This window comes from Miniopterus schreibersii (assembly GCF_964146895.1).
Source record: "Miniopterus schreibersii genome assembly, chromosome: 5".
Classification (NCBI taxonomy): Eukaryota; Metazoa; Chordata; class Mammalia; order Chiroptera; family Miniopteridae; genus Miniopterus; species Miniopterus schreibersii.
In genome coordinates, this window is record NC_138106.1 from 46051543 (window position 1) to 46067788 (window position 16246).

The following is a 16246-nucleotide window of genomic DNA, read 5'->3' on the forward strand; positions in this document are numbered from 1 at the left end:
GCTTCCCATAATGCACCGCGCGGGCAGGGAAGGCGATCGCGGCGGCGCTCTAGCCGCAATGTCTGCGTCTCTACTGCTCTGGGAGGAGGAAGAGAAGGAGGAAGAGGAGGAGGAGGAGGGGGAGGAAGAGGAGAAAGGCGCAGGGGTGGGAGCAGTTGCCGAAGCTGCTACAGCAAAAGTTCTCCCCCCTCCCCCCTTCCCCTCTTCTCAAGGTCCCTAGAAAGGTTGGAGCTGCTGCCGTCTGCAGTCGGTGACCGCGCGACTCGGCGCCCGCCCTCGGTAAAGCGCTCGGCCTGGCAGGCCCGGGCCCGGGGGAGGGCGGGGGAGGGGGAGGGGGCGGCGCGCGGGGGGAGCGCACGGCGGTAATGGCCTGACCCCGGGGGGAGCGCGCCGTGGGGAGGCTGGGGGTGGCGGGGGGACAGGCTGAGGCCCGGGGAAACGCTGGAGCAGGCTGGGGGACTGGAGGAAGCAGGGCGCGGATGGTGGGTTGGGGGGTTGAGAAAGGATAATGACGGGGGTGGCAGAGGCGAGAAGGCGGCCTCCGAGGCCTGAGGGGGGTGGCAGAGGTAGGGAAGAAGGCGGAATGTTTGCATGGGGAGGCCGGAGGGTGCCCGGTGTGGGTGTGAAAAGGCTAGAGAGACACCAGGTCTCTGCCCACGGTGCCTGGTGCAGTGCTTTATGCACCGCAGGCCTCAGTCACTGTTGCTGCCTGAGTGTTCTTTGGGAGAAGGGAAGGGCAGGGGTTGGAGGAAAGGGAATCCTTGCAGGAAACCTAGCGGGAGTGTGTACAAGGAGAGAGGCCGGGGCGAAGAATGTCGGATAGGTGGAGGAATGCAGGGGATGGCTGTGGAGAAGTCTTGATTCTGGGGGGCTGTTCATTGTGCAGATACATTAGGTATTTCGTTATGGAAAAAAACCGAAGCGTCTCTAAGGAAAGGAAAGAAGGAATATAAAGAATTTCCGTGAATAGAAAGAACAGCGTTTGAAGCAAGAGGGAGTGCTAAAATTAGAGACTATGAAGAGAACGCATGATAGGATAGACAGATATAGTAGAATTAATACAAATGTTGGCCCAAGGACTAAAGAGTGATTCCAGATGGGCCGGGATGGCCTAGTTCCGAACCTGTTTGGGCTCTTCTGTAGATGACATCTGGTAAGTGTGACTCCCGGCAGTGGTTGGGGGTCACTGAGAATTAAACCTTAGTCTGTAGTTTGGGCTGAGACGTTTTAGACCTGCACCAATGAATGTGAGAATCTCAGGAACAGATCTTAAGAAAACACCTGGCCCACAGGTATTCTCCAGGCCATGGAGTTTATATTTTAGCAAATTTGAAGTATTATCACTTACCAGAGACTGGATGAACACTATCCTGGCAAATGCTGGAATGGAAATTACTTGACTTGGCGGTTTTCTTCTTCATGGCCCAGCTTAACTGGTCTAGGAGAACTAGTGCCATGTTATTCAGCCTGGATTGCTGTACACAGGGTTATAATTAATGGTGGGGGGATTCCATGCATGGTGGCCCTTTGGAGGCTCCTTTTGTAGCTCCAATTAGTGTAATTGACTGGACTTGTTCCATAACTCTGGGGCCGATAGGAGACCTTTTGCCGTTCACAGCTTCTGAATGTGTACTCTTACTGAAGGGCTGGTGGTATTGAAGAAAATGCATCAGCCTACAGAGTGTGGGCCAGCAGAATGGAGGATCTAGAATATCTGTTTTGGTCTTAAGTTGCAAGGTTAGGGCTGGTTGCCTTGAGGTCTAGGGGAACCTGAAGAGACTGGATGATTCTAAATCCAGGTTGGAGGGAGTATTAGCATTTTTATATCAGGAAATGGACCAAGACTTAATGGGAGTTGCTGAGTTCACACCAGACCAGATTTCAAGAGGGAACTCTGGGCTAGAACCATACTCTTAAAGCTTTATTCACCTGAAAATGGGTTATTAAGAAAGACTTCTATACACATTACATTATAATATTAATTCAGCTGAGGAGAGGTTAGTATGAAAAATCCTTTTATGGAAGTAGAGGGTGGAGGGATTAATGAAGAAGGTGGAAAGAAATTTGGGAGAGGGATGGAAAAATTCAATCATTTAACAACTTCTGTATCTCTAAAGGAGGGTGATAATTTAGCATTAGAGTGGAGAGGGATTTTATTAAAAATGTTTAATAGAAATAATCCAGATTATTTTTTTTAAATTTGGAAAACTCTATGTCAGTTCCTGTGGGATGCTTCAATATTTTACATTTTTATTGTCATAGTATGAGAGGGTCTCCCCCTCCCCCATCACTGGCACTGTGTATTATCAGTTTTTTAAATTTTTGTAAGTTTATGGACTTTAAATGATACTATTACAGTATTGTTTTTCTCCCCTTTTTATATTATATGAAATAATACATTTACATAATTTAAAAATAAAATTGTACAGAGGGAGCTTATGATGAAAAGCAGTAGCGCCTATCTCACTTGTTCAATTGCAGTTCCACTTTCCAGAGTCCATTACTTCTAGGCATTAATTTTTGTAGTTCTTATCATGCTTCTCTTGAGGTCCAAAAATTACTTGCATGTACTATTATTTCTTGATTGATTAAAATGACATTATGAAGTAGTCAGAAGACTTTTTACTGCGAATGGAAAGGATTTGTGTCACTAGCACTATCCCCTTCCTGCTTCTCCTTTTCAAAAACATAGAATAAAAACACAGAATAAAACATAGATTAGCATACTTAATCTATGAACATGTTGCTAATATGGTGGAAAAAGGTATGTTGCTCATATATTAGGAAAGATTAATGAAATACTGGTTTTTGGAATTTGTGTATGAGGTGCAACCTTACCGTGTCAGTGTGACTGAGATTGGGAGAATAGAAAGATCCCATTTTAGGAAGTCGTCTTTAACCCCACCTCTTGAGATCTCTTATTCTAAATAAAAACAGCATTCACATTTAGATTATATACTGCTAAATTTTGTCTTTGTTTATGGAATTATTCTCTCTTTGTTTTGCAATTGGTGGCTAGATTGTAACCTGCTCTAGAGCTGAGATTGACTTTAATCTCTGGGGATACTCACAATAGCTTGATTCTTAAGTGCTTAGTAAAATACCTGTTGAATGACTAATAGAAAGTATTGTTTTAGTGATAATAGTGGGAATGTGTAAAATTGTTGAGCACTATGAGGGTATTGCTGACAACATGTGTGTGTGTGTGAGGGAGAGGAAGAGACGGAGGGAGAAGGAAGGAGAGAGAAAGAAAGGGAGAGAGAGAGAGAGAGAGAGAAAGGAGTTGAAATAGAGAGGGAGGGAGGGACAGAAGGGATATCCTACTAGGGAAGGTTTTTAGATTTAAGGGGAGAAGACAGAATGGATTAGAATGGAACTGTAACAATTCTGGAAAAACATTGAAGGGGAGGGACCAAAGGTTCTAGTCTAATCTGAGGCTAGTTTAATCTGAGTTAATCTGGTCTGGTCTGGAGTTTGGGACTGGTTTAATTTGGATTGTTTTACCTCAGGCCTAAATGACTGGAGATTTTTAGCTGTTTTAAGAATATGTCTGATTTAATTCATTTTTAAGATAATAAAGTGTTAGATGAAGTTTCTTCCCTCAAGGAATTTATAATACTTATATTCTTTTAGAAAGGGCAAGACAGTTTGAATTAACTCAGTACTGGTGTAAGATTGCAGAAACTTGATTTTTTATAACAAATATCAAAAGTATACCTTCGATGAGAATTTTTGTACTTTGATAGTAATTTACAGAGTTAGTATTCAGAACTTCTGAATTACCTTCTGACCCTCTTAGCACATTCTATACAATATACGTATTTATTGAGGACCTGTTGTGGGAGGGAGTCTATAAAGGTGAGTAAAACATGGTCCCTGTCCTCTAGGAGTTCATAATCCCTCCAGGATGGCACAGTTACAAAGAATACGGGGCATAATGTTATTCTGCCTTTTTTTTTTTTTTCATAATGTTATTCTGAATAGTTTTATTGGTGACGGATCTTTTTAGTTTGAAAGGTTTGATTTTAAGAAATGCTGAAGATTTGTTGATATCAAGTAGAGTGTATAAAGAATAGTTTTGGTTTAAATTCACTGAGTCACAGAAATGGGAGTGATTTTTTTTGGTTGACTTACTCACTGACTTTGGAAAACACTCCTAAAGAGGAAGTCGGAAATATTTTAAACAATGGTGACAGTTCACATGTAGTTAGTTAGGTACTAGATGATATTGATTAAATGCATCAGATGGTTGGATGAATAGAATGAATAAATGAGTAAGTAGTAGTCTCCCAAGTTAAATATTTAAAAGAGGACCACACTGGTTTTAATATGTAAATAAATTCTGGGTGTGTTTATTAATAGTTTCATTACAGTGAACAAGATAGTTTATGATTAAGTTCCCAAATGAGTTTTACAGACAGTAAGTGCTTTAGGAGTTCAAAGAATGGAGAAATGAATATTGGCTAAGGTTTGGGGAAAGAATTTCAGTGTACCATACTTTAGCTAGATATTTGAAAGGATTCCCTAGGGATCTCAAGAGAGGAACTAAATTGCTCCAAATTTCTCTTGCAGCCCTAGAATGAACCTAGAGTTCTGATCTATTTTTGTCTGAATGCTTTCTGCCTGTTTCATTTTAGCTACTTCTACTGATTTGTTTCTTTTCAAATCCACCTTTGCTGGGTAGGTTTTGAGCACTCCAGAACATCTGGGGGTGGGGTAGTGGTGGTGGTGTCTTTCCATCTGTGTCTAGTGTAATTTAATTTTCCTTTTTTGAGCCTGTACCTCACAAATTCCTTGGTTTCTGTGTGTGAAGATCATGAGTCGACTTGGCTCTTATTCTAGCATTTTCCTGCATGCTTTAATCAACGTTGCTTTCTGAATTACAGAGTAGAATAGACAGAGAATTGAGGGCATATGTCCAGTAGACACATGCTTGATGAATAAATGAATGAATGAGAAAGTGCCTCAGATAATTAAGGAGATCTAAATTATCTATATGTTTTCTGTTTGTTTCAATTTATTTATTCACAACTAGTCTTTTTCTACAAAGGATTTAATGGGGCTGACAGATACATAGGGGTGCACAAAAGTAGGTTAAATTATCAGCCATCATTACCTAAAAGGTAAGTCATAAGTAAGGATATGAAATAATAGTAATAATAATAAGACAAATAATACAAATAAATAATACAGTAATTAATTAATAAATAATACAAGAATAAGCTTTTGCGTATCCACAGCTGTAAACTTACTTTTGTCCATACCTGCATATACATGAATTGAAAAGACTACTGAAGAGAAAATGAAAGAAAAATCTGTTTAAAGACTGTAAGATCTATCATTATGGATGTTAGAAAACTAGGAATAAAGTGAAAGATAAGTAGGTGGAGAAGGAAAGGTGTTATCTGATAGGAAATATGATTCCGAAAGAAGAAAAAGATTAATATATGACAGGTTATATTTAGAGGAAAGGAAGAGAAGATTGAAGCGAAAGGATTATTTGAAATGGCCGTTTTGGGGAGGAAGATGGTAAGACTATTTGAAGGATAACAAGTCAGAATATAGTAGAAATTATTTATCATGTTTATTTATTACTGAGGTTTCAGAAAATAATGGGATGAATTTTCTTTAGTCCGCAGATAATGCCTGTTTGTTATATGCAAAAGCATTGTTGGATGCAGTCAGGAATAAATCCTTTGGTATTTATATTCTAATAGGGGGCTGGACTTTTGCACAAATAACTACACTGTGATCACAAATGTGTCATGAGAAAAATACTGAATGTTACTGAAGTAAAAGGGAGTAAAAAACATTTGACTAAGGGAAAACCTGGGACTGCATTTAGTGGCATGGAAGTGATATTTTAGCTAGTCTTGGAAGGGATGGATAGGATCCTGACTGGCAGAAATTACTGGAAAGAGAGCATTCCAGCCTGAGGGATTAGCAAAATCAAAGTTTGGAGGTGAGGAGCCACGATGTGGAGAGTAGTGACTTTAAAATTTTTTACTATGACCTGCAGTAAGAAATACATGCTACATCTTCACCTAATACATGCATGTGTGAATGTCTGTGTGTATGTATAAAAAAATTTCAGTAACAATAACAGTCCTTACCATGTTGGATATACTCAGATGTTTTCCATTCTGTTTGGCTAAAAAAGATAAAAAGATGGCTTTCACTCAAACTGATTTCAGGACTAACTAAATAATTGATTACCACCTGTAGTTTTGAACATAGAGTTCATGAATAGGGCATGATATAAGGTAGAAAGAGAGTTATTTGAGGGTTGGGTAGAAAATGGATGGCCTTGAAAGCTAAGATAAATAGTTTGTCTTTGATATGATGTAGTGTTGTGCTTAGTAAGCAAACAGAAGCTGGGTTTTAGTATTGGCCCTTCTGTTTACCCATGCTATGATATGGAGAGATTACTTTTCTGAGACTCAGTTTTCTCATCAGGGAATTGATAATCATTATACCTTCTGGCAAGGATTTGAGGATTAAAGTATGTTAACATATATCATTAAAGTATAGCCATTGAACTTTTTTGAGAATTGAATCAAGGACTGTGTATTAGGTGACTTAACCTGACAATAGCTATACTGTACAGATAGATTGGGGGGTGCAGTGTGGTGGTAGAGTAAGATTGGAGGTGAGAAGCTTAGTTAGGAGGCTACTGGAGAAACTAAGAAGGACTTGAATTAATTTGATAGCATCAGGATTAGAAATGAGGGGTGGCATATGATTGTATGGAGAGAAGAGGGGAAGGTGGAAATTTAGAGTTGTGGAAAGATTCAAAAGGCAGCTGCTAAAATTGGATTGTATTTTTGGGTAGTTCAGTGGGGTACATTAGAGTAAGTAGTTACAATTTCAATTATTTGTTGCATGATTAAATGTAAACTGAGAAATTCTGAGTGGAGACAGTGATGATGGGTTTGAGAAGGCAGGGTTAGATTGAGGGGTGCTTTTGATGGACTGCAGAGTATATTCATTCAGGGAATATTTTTGTATACTTAATGTGTGCGAGATTATATGGTATGCATTGTGAAGGATTCATGTTTATGTATGATGCAGTTCATGTTCTTTTAGGAGTTTATCAGGGACAGAAGTGTGTACATATCTGTCTATGACAGAGGTACTATGGCAGGTTCAATCCTGTGGAGGAATTGGTGTGTAGCTTAGACCTTGAAGGATAACTAGGATTGTAGTAGACAAGATGGTGAGAGTTGTCATTCTTTGAAGAGGGAGTGATATGCGTGGCAGTGAGAAAAGTTCTGCATATGTTTAGAGGTTGGTGGTCTCGATTAGCTGGAATTTAGGTTTCATGTTGATGAATGTAGGGAAATAAAGCTGTAAAGTAGTAGAAACATCTAAAAATCCAGACTAAACTGGTTTTAAAAGTACTTATTGACATATAACTTATATAAAGTGCTCAAATCTCAAGGGGTATAGGTTGAGTTTTTTTCGATATACAATGATGTATAACTACTGCCGAATTCAATACATAGAACATTTCCACATGTTTGTAGCCTTCCTCATGTGTCACCTCTAAGATGATGTCTCCTTCAACCAAAAGTAACTATTGATACCTCTATTACAACAGAGTAGTTTTGTATGTTTTTGCATCTCATGTAAGTGGAATCATGCTTCTTCTGTGTGTGATTTCTTGTGCTCAGCGTATGTCTGTGAGATTCATCCATGAGTCATATAGCAGTAGTTCATTCTTTTTCCTTGCTTTTTGGGATTCCATTATATGAATATACTACAGTGTATTTGTTTCATAATTGTTGGGCAACCAAGTAGTTTCTATTTTTTGGAAGTCTAAGGAGTTTTAATTTGACTCCATATGCAGTGGGGGACCATTGCTGATTTTATTTTATTTTATTTATTAAAAATATATCTTTATTGATTTCAGAGAGAGGAAAGGAGAGGGAGAGAGAGAGACAGAAACATCAATGATGAGAGAGTCATTGATCGGCTGCAGCCCACAACCCGGGCATGTGCCCTGACTGGGAATCGAACCCTGATCGCCTGGATCCTAGGTCGAGGCTTAACCACTGAGCCACGCCCGGCCGGGCCATTGCTGATTTTAGAGTGGGGAAATAGGTGGGTTCAAGAATAGTAATGTGGTGACCTGTTTTTGTTTTGCAAAGGGAGAACTTAGTGACTAAGAGACAAAGTTAGAAGGCTATGACATAAGCTTGAAGTATTGAGAGTCTAAGTTGGAATGGTGGTAGTGGGAATAAAAGGAAAGGGATAGATATAAGAAATACTTCAAAGAAAGAATCAGAGGATTTGACAGCAAATGGGCTCTTGGGAAACTGGAGAAAAAGTGAACAAGAACAATTATGGTAAATTCTAGGGCTTTTAACATGGTGACTGAGAATGGTAGTGCCATTAACAGGGATTGTTGGATCAGTTAGCAGAACTATTTTGTGGGGGGAAAATGGCTACTTTAGTTTTAAGACACATTGACCAATGTGTGAGACGCCTGTGGAAGTTTCCAAGGGGAATTTTCTAGCTGGAGTTAAAAATACTGGATTCAGCTGAGGAAAGAGATCCATTAAAGAATACGTACATAGGGTTGATAATTGAAGCTACTAATTCTGAATTTGGTAGGACACTGATGGCTATGAAATTATTTGGACTGACAATTGAAGTGTTAATTGAAGCAATATTTGAAGAATCTAGTTAAAAAGAAATCATTATATTCTAATTCCTCAGGAATAAATTAGATTAGCAGAGGGTAATGGTTTAATGGCTATTTTGGGGCCCTGGGGGAAGAGAACCATATGAGAAATGGAAATGTAGAAGCAGTGGTTAGAGATGAGACTGTAAGGGGAAGAGAATTAGAGAAAGCTCCAGGACAGAACTTGGCAAAATATCCACTATTTGGGCTAAGAAGAGGACCAGTAATCATTGGAGACAGAAGAAGCAACTAAAGAGACCAGAGTAGAAACTTGTGGTACAGTGATATAAACCAAAGGTAGTTCAAGTGTCATTGCCAAAGATAGGATAAGGACTTGGGTGGTGGGTCATAGGTACATGGAATTTTTTTTGAGGGGAGGGTGGTCGTCAAGAGAATGATTCAGAGGCCAGTGTGTGTGTGTGGGTAAAGGACTAAGTGGATTGGATTAATATGGAAGAATTGACTTTAGGAATTGTACTAAGGAGTTTATTTTGAGAGAACAATTCTTTTTTCAAAACTGGAGGCAAGAAGTAAGTGGATGAAGATACAGAATTTTAGAAGCTGTCAAGAGTATTTGATGATAGGTGGAGAAGGTATGGTTTGGGGGAATTTCATGAAATAGATTGAGTATTTGATGGGTTTAATTATTTAAATATATAAATGATTTGGATCAATGAGATGAGAGTTGTATTTAGAGTAAATCAGTTGTAAATTATTTCATAGCTCTCTGGTGGTGCTTAACACCCAGTGTGTGGGTGGGTGTGGAGAAAACAGATGGTGAAGATTATCATTGGGGAGATACATGGTGAATATAATGGGAGGTCATGATATTCTGGAGAGGGCAGTATTAAAATGATTGATGGACAGATTTAAATTGTGTAGGAAGACAAGTGAAGCTAAAAGGAGGTGAAGAACAGGTAGAAAAATAAGTGGTTAAAAAAAGAAAGGGTTTCTGAAGTTACACTTAGTGGTATAGCACTTCCAATTGATGACCTCTTTTCAATATATATATGCGTGGGTGAAGTACAGATGGAGGTTTTAGGAGTTGAAGAAGGTCAGGGTGTTGAAAGTTCTTCAGCATCGTTTTTGAAGTCACTGAGAATAATGGCTGAATCTGGGACAAAGTAGAATTGAAATCTTTGGGCAAGGAAGGTGGGAAAGTATTGTGGAGCTTGGTGATGTTGCAGATGGAATGGTTTAAGTGAATAATGTGAATTGCAAAGAGATTTTTTTAGTGATTGAGAACAGTGGGTGTGTCCCTGGGGAGCATGAAGCAGTTGGTCCCTTAACAAACTGAAGGAATAGGAGAATGGATAGCTAAGTCATTAGAGAAGCAGGTTGTCCAGGAAAAGCCAAGCTTGAGATAAAATGAGGAGGTGGTCACAACAGTCCAGGCAAAAGATGATAGTGGCATTGGGATGGAGATAGGTGAATTTGTTACATTCACCAGTTCTTTAAATTTCTTTATTATACTTAATTATACTTCAAAGTCGTAACTGTTCATATGTAATATACTGATAAAAATTCTACTGAGAGATTTGTGGATTAGAAATGAGACAATGAAAGAAAAATAAGATGAGGTAAAGGTGTACTAATACGAAAGGCAAAGGACATGGGGTAATTTGTTGACAAAGAACATGAACAAGCTGATAGAAGCTACTAAATGGGTAATATGGAAAAGAATGAGGAGGTTGGAGTTGACCTGAATAGGAGTAAGAGTAAGATGAAGAGAAATGTGAGTAGCTTATAGCAGAGAAAATATGGAGAAAACAGTGCTACCTATGAAATAACTAATGCCAGGAGCCTATTTCTTCTCTGTGCATATATAAGGACAGTCCTTGCCACCCATGATGTTATAAAGGTGATAGTACATATGCATAATTTTTTTAATAGCATAAATGATAGAGACATGAGATCTTTGATCTCTACTTGAGTGCCTCAAAACTGCATCAAACTTGTCTGGAAAAATTGTGTGGTGGTAATTTGTATACATAAAGAGTTTTAGGTAAAAAGTGGAAAGAATGGGTGGAAGGTAAGAAGTAGGTGTCCTAAGGGATCTAAAATAGCCTCTGTAGTTTTTTTCTTTTTTGTCTAAATGACTTTAATGTTATATTTCTTACAGTTATAAGGAGGCTGGTTTGCTCTGTGTTCTCATTTCATTTATTACTTGGATATGGGTGACTTCCAGTTGCACAATTCTATAGAAATGCTTTCTTGTCCTTTTTCTAATTGTCATTTATTGAATATCTCAAAAGGAACTATCTTGCCAGTTCCAAAACAAAATGTGGCTAAACGGAAACACTTTTTTTGTTTTGTTTTGCTTTTAGATCTTGAACATTTAAGGGCTTGGAACCTTCATCATCTTCCATTGATGATATTTAAGACCTAGACCAGGTCTCATATTCTTTTGCTTCTCTGCTCTCAAACTTTTGTTTGTCCAGTTCTGTAGTAGTTAGACTTTGTCTTCGGTCAGCTTTAACTATGTACTATCAAAGATTTGATTCTCAAGGGCTTACCAAACTGTGGTTTTTGAGTTCTCTATCAGTGCCTTGCTGTGGTCCTGGCAACTGACATTTTAAACCATGAAGGTACCAGTACTGTATGCTTCATACCCTTTGTATTTGCATTGTATACCTCACATGATTAACTAATAACTCTTTCAACCTCTGAGCAAAGTATACTTTCTGACCCTCCAGATTTAATAATGAAAGGCCTGTGGGGATCTAGAACTTTGACAGCCTAAGAGGGCCAAGGGATGTCACTTTGCTCAACTCAATCTTTGCTATAACCCCCCTGATTTCGTCTAGAATTATTTCTAGGACCAGCTTCAAACATAGCTAGGCCTTGGGGGATAGGGGCATATTCTGAATATTTGAGTGGATTGTTTGGGTTAGACTAATGATGGATATCTTATGGAAAGTGTTGGGAATGATTATGGTAGAAATGGAGAGTGTGTTAGTGATAATTATATTAATTTAACATAGATAAGTGACTTAACAGGATAGGGGTTGGATGCCTGGAAATCTTGGTTGGCATGGAGTTTTCCTTGTAAATTTGAGAGGAGTCAGTATCCAAGGAATTAGAATGAAATACACATGATATTCTGCATATGTGTTCTTGCCAACACATACAGACCTGCATGTATAGATACATATAATGGTTGAGGTAATGTATTAATTTGATTAGATTCTATAATTAGTCTTTAAGGAAATGGGCATGGTAGGTTATGAGTGATTTACATAAAATTGGTGGAGAATGTTTGGAAAGATCATTGTCGAGTTATTGGGGGTATGCTTAGGAAATGGGGTTTTCACTGACTGGTGGTCTCTGAAGTAGGTTCACAAAATATGAGGGCAATTTGGGGCAAATTTGTGTGTTCAGTTGCAGAGTTAGCTTTCAGGGAATGAGGGAACAGACAACAAATGCGGTATTTGATAACGTTTTGAATAGGTGAGAGATGGAAGGTGTTTATGAGGAAGCTTATTAGAAAAGTAAGTTTCAAAAGAATAAAGTTGGAAAGATGGTTTAGGGAAGATTACTTTGGGAAAATGCAGTTCTTAGGTTAAAAACTCCTGGGAAAATGCAGTTTTTAGGTTAAAAACTGGAAGGCAAGGGGAAACTAAAATGAGTAAATTGAGGCGTAGAGAAGAAAGATAGGAAGGCTTAAGGAAGAGGTTACTGCAAGAGATTTCTTACTGTAAGGAGTGTTGTGTTGGATTCTACTTTTGATTAGTGGTTCAGTTAAGGAAAAGGGGCGCTTAAACATCCCACGGTTTGTAGGGTTGGGGAATTTTACCAAGGGTAATTATGCATAGTGGTTTATTTCTTAAGAAACCCGACAGGTAGGGAGCCCTCCCGTTCCCTGGGCTTTTGGAGCCCAGGCCCGATCCGACAGCCGCGCGTGCGGGATTTCGCCGGCGCTAGGCTTGTCGGCGGGCGGCGCAGCGTGGCGGAGCCGCTCGCGTGGTGGGCCCCGAGCCGCAGTGCTGCCACCGGCACCGCCCGCGAGCGCGGCCCAGCCGAGCGGAGCCGCTTGTCGCGGACTGCCGGGATCCGCGCCCCCACGGCCCCCCCGGGGCGCTCCAGTGAGTGAGCGGGCCCCGCCGCGCTGTGAGGGCCGGGGGTGGGGTTTCCCTGAGCCTGGGACCAAACCTCCGCACGCTGCGTGCACCGCTTCCTTTTGTTGTGTGTGCGCGTGTGAGTGCGCGCTTGCGTTAGTGCGCCGGAGTGCAGGAGGCGGCGGGGCGCGGAGAAGCCGGGCTTTTCCTGAGGGTGGCTGCCTCTCCCGAGGCCTCAGCGGGTGGTGGGGCCTCCCAGACGCTGGTCTTCCGGGTCAGGGCCCGCGGCGCGGTCAGGCCCCTTCCCCGCGGCGAGATGGCAAACTTTGTGAGTGGCTCCTCGGCGGCTAACAAGTGTCTGCCTGACAGTGGGGGCTGCCGAACCTTAATAGACACCACCTCCCCCCCCCCCCCAGCTTCTGTGGGACTGCATTGTTTACAGTTTTATGGTATGCGAAAAGGTCAGACGGGTAACTTGGTCTAATAGACAGTTTTTTATTTGGTGTGACGAGCACAAAAATGTACGCAGGTATCTGCATATCGGTTGCGCTAGTGAAATCTGCATGTTTAGTGGTCAGAACAGCGCTAAGGCCTTTCCAGATTTAGACTACGGGGCAGACTTTTGCTTTCCAGACTTCGTGAAGTGCTTCTTACAGTGCCAGGAAAGAACTACTTGTGTAGTAGACTAAAAGCCTTCCCAAGATGTTGAATTAAAAACAGCTTTTATTTTTGGTTTTGCATAATTATAATTTGTGTAGTTTTACATAGAGTTTTGCAAAATCGGGTGTGGTGATTAAAAAAAGCATTTCTTATTAATTTTATAGAGGGCAACGGTAAAGGCATCACACAGTTTTGAAATTTCAAGTATGTTAAATGTTGCTATAAATAAAATGCTATTCAGATTTTTAGATTTAAAAATCTAAAAATACGTTTGCAGTTGTCCTTTGGGTGTAGGAGGAAGTCCTGGGTTTCTCAGTGCATGTTCCTGGGCAGATTTTCAGTATTGTCAGCATGATACGGGTATAGAACCTTAACCTGAGTGAATAATTTGTTTGAGATTACCAGTCTGTTTTGCAGCTGGGAATAGACTCTGGGTCTCTTATTCCCAGTCTGGTGACCTATCCAAGAATAGACTAAGGAAACTGTGTATTTGTCTGTTTGGTAGAAAATAATGACTGAGTTGATTTTATAATGAGTATTAAAGAGCCCCAAAATGGATGTGTGAACGTTTAATTTTTTGTCTTAATATTTAAATGTAGTTTCTCCACTGAAAGTTTTTGGCCTTTCTTTAAATACATAAAGAATTTGAGGATATTCCTCAGTGTTAACTTTTCATGGCATTTGTAGCCCATTTACACTTAATTAAAACAAATAGATGCTTTTTGTATTTAACTGGGTGGATGTGTTTTTCATGCGGGTATTCTCACTGGTTAGTGAATGGCAGGTAACTTGAGAATGTTTAGCCTCCTCACAAATGCAAGGGGAATAATAACTATGTTAACTTCAATAATCTTTGATTAAAAAAACAACTTTGGTTTTATTGAGGATGGAATACCTGTGGATTTTCTCCTCAGCTTTGTATGTATACTATTATTCTCACTCTTGTTACTGTATTAGATCCACACAACAATATTTGGCTAACATGTTTTTCAGTAAGCCTAATACAAAAAAGTACCTTTTCTTTTTATAGTGTTTGAGTTGCAATTGGACCTTTCTGTTTTGTTCATTGCTAGCCTTTCCTCCTATATTGCAAAAACAAAAGCACTATTTCTTCTTCCTTTTTCCCATTTCCAAAGAACCCTCAAATTTTTAAATCTAATACCAGAGTTTCTCCACCAGAAGTGATTTTGCCAATGTCTGAAGACATTTTTGGTTGCACTGGGGGATTCTACTGGTTTCTAGTGGGTAGGTGCTAATCATCCTAAAATGGATATGATGGCCCCCACAACGAAGAATTTTCCAGTGCAGAATGTCAGTAGTGTTGATATTGAGAAACTCTGATCTAATATATCGAGAATAACATTCTCCCAAATAATAAATGTATAAGTATTATTTATAGTATTATAACAATCTAATTATAATTAAGTATTATGTAATTATATTTTATTTTATATACTTATAATATTTATAACATTTCTGTATCACATCTGTTATAAATGTTTTTCTGAAGATGTCATTAGAATGATCATGGGTCAAAGGTTATGAACAATATATTTTAGAGTCTCATTATATAGGATTTTGGAGCTGGAAGATTAACAACTATAACCTTTTCAGTATGTAGATAAGGAAATGGCTTCAGAGAGATTGTGACTTACCCAAGGTCCACAGATAATGTAGAGCTCAGGTCTCTTGTTATTTCTATTATAATTTAATTAAAATTAATTTAAATTATTACTGAAGCAAATAGTATTGTATCATTTTTGCTTGATATACAAGTCAATCAAATAAAAATAGAAATAATTACATCATGAGAATCTCAGTATTCAGTGAATTGTTACTTTTTCTTGAACTTTTTTCAGCATGGTTGTGTAATCACTGTCAGCTTTTAAGTATCTGCTTTTTAAAAAGTTGAAAATTTAAAAAGAGCACATGCAATTTTAAAACAAAATTTAAAGTTAATAATGATACTTTAGGCAACATTGCAAGTGCAAACCCAACTGGAATTGTTAAAACGTCTTATGGTGTCTTGAACTTAGACATGTGATCTGTAATGTGAGGATCACTATAATAGTGAGTTATTGTGCTGATTGTAAATCTATTCTAGCAAGAGTGTTTTGGCTAATTTTTGGAAAAAGATAATGGAACTTTCAGGTGAAATGTAATTGGGTGAAATAAAAATTGGCTGTTGAAATATATTCAGATAAAGCTTTGTATTGTCAGGAAGAAGTATCAGTGGGGTTCTTTCTATGTTTAAATATTTTTTCTGTAGTGCTACTTTTTAAAAACATGAGTAAAACAGTGAGGACAGAAGACCATGTGAGCAAAGATTTTTTTAAACATTGTTTTATGTAAGAAATGTATAGAAAAAATTTAAAATGAATATTTGTAAAAATAAAATCACCAACTGGAGAAGCTGCTATTAATATTTTGATATATGGCTTTCTTATATTTTCATTAAAGTTTTATTATGGAAAAATTTAAGTAGATGAAAAATAGAATAGCTTCAGGAGTTAGCAATTAATGGCCAGTGTTGTTTCATACATACAGGCATACCTTGTTTTATTGTGCTTTACTTTATTGGGCCTCACAGATGTTGCATTTTTAACAAATCGAAGGCGAGACCCTCTACCAGCAAAAGGATTACAACTCCCTTTACTGTGGTGGTCTGGAACCAAACCTACGATATCTCGTATACCTGTACCTCCACCCCCTTTCTCCCCTCTCATTTTTCAAAAAAACTCTATTTTGAAATAATTATGGACTCAACAGAAGTTGCAGAATTAGTGTATGTGTATATGTATATATCCTTCATCCAGCTTTCCCCCAGTGATGACATCTTATA

The 16246-nt window shown here is 38.9% G+C and overlaps 1 protein-coding gene across 6 annotated transcripts in view; it reads left to right on the top strand.

Annotated features, from left to right (window-relative positions):
- The first annotated feature begins 34 nt into the window (after window positions 1-34).
- The window catches only part of ZNF148 (zinc finger protein 148), a 96400-nt gene continuing 80188 nt past the window's right edge, over window positions 35-16246 (top strand). For 2 of the 6 annotated variants that reach the window (XM_081138553.1, XM_081138554.1), the window contains exon 1: window positions 73-279. The gene's annotated coding sequence lies outside the window, so the exon portion shown is untranslated. Of the gene's footprint in view, window positions 280-1077; window positions 1154-12861; window positions 13073-16246 lie in introns of those variants that run through there. The other 4 variants (XM_081138549.1, XM_081138550.1, XM_081138551.1 and 1 more) reach the window with 4 other exon arrangements.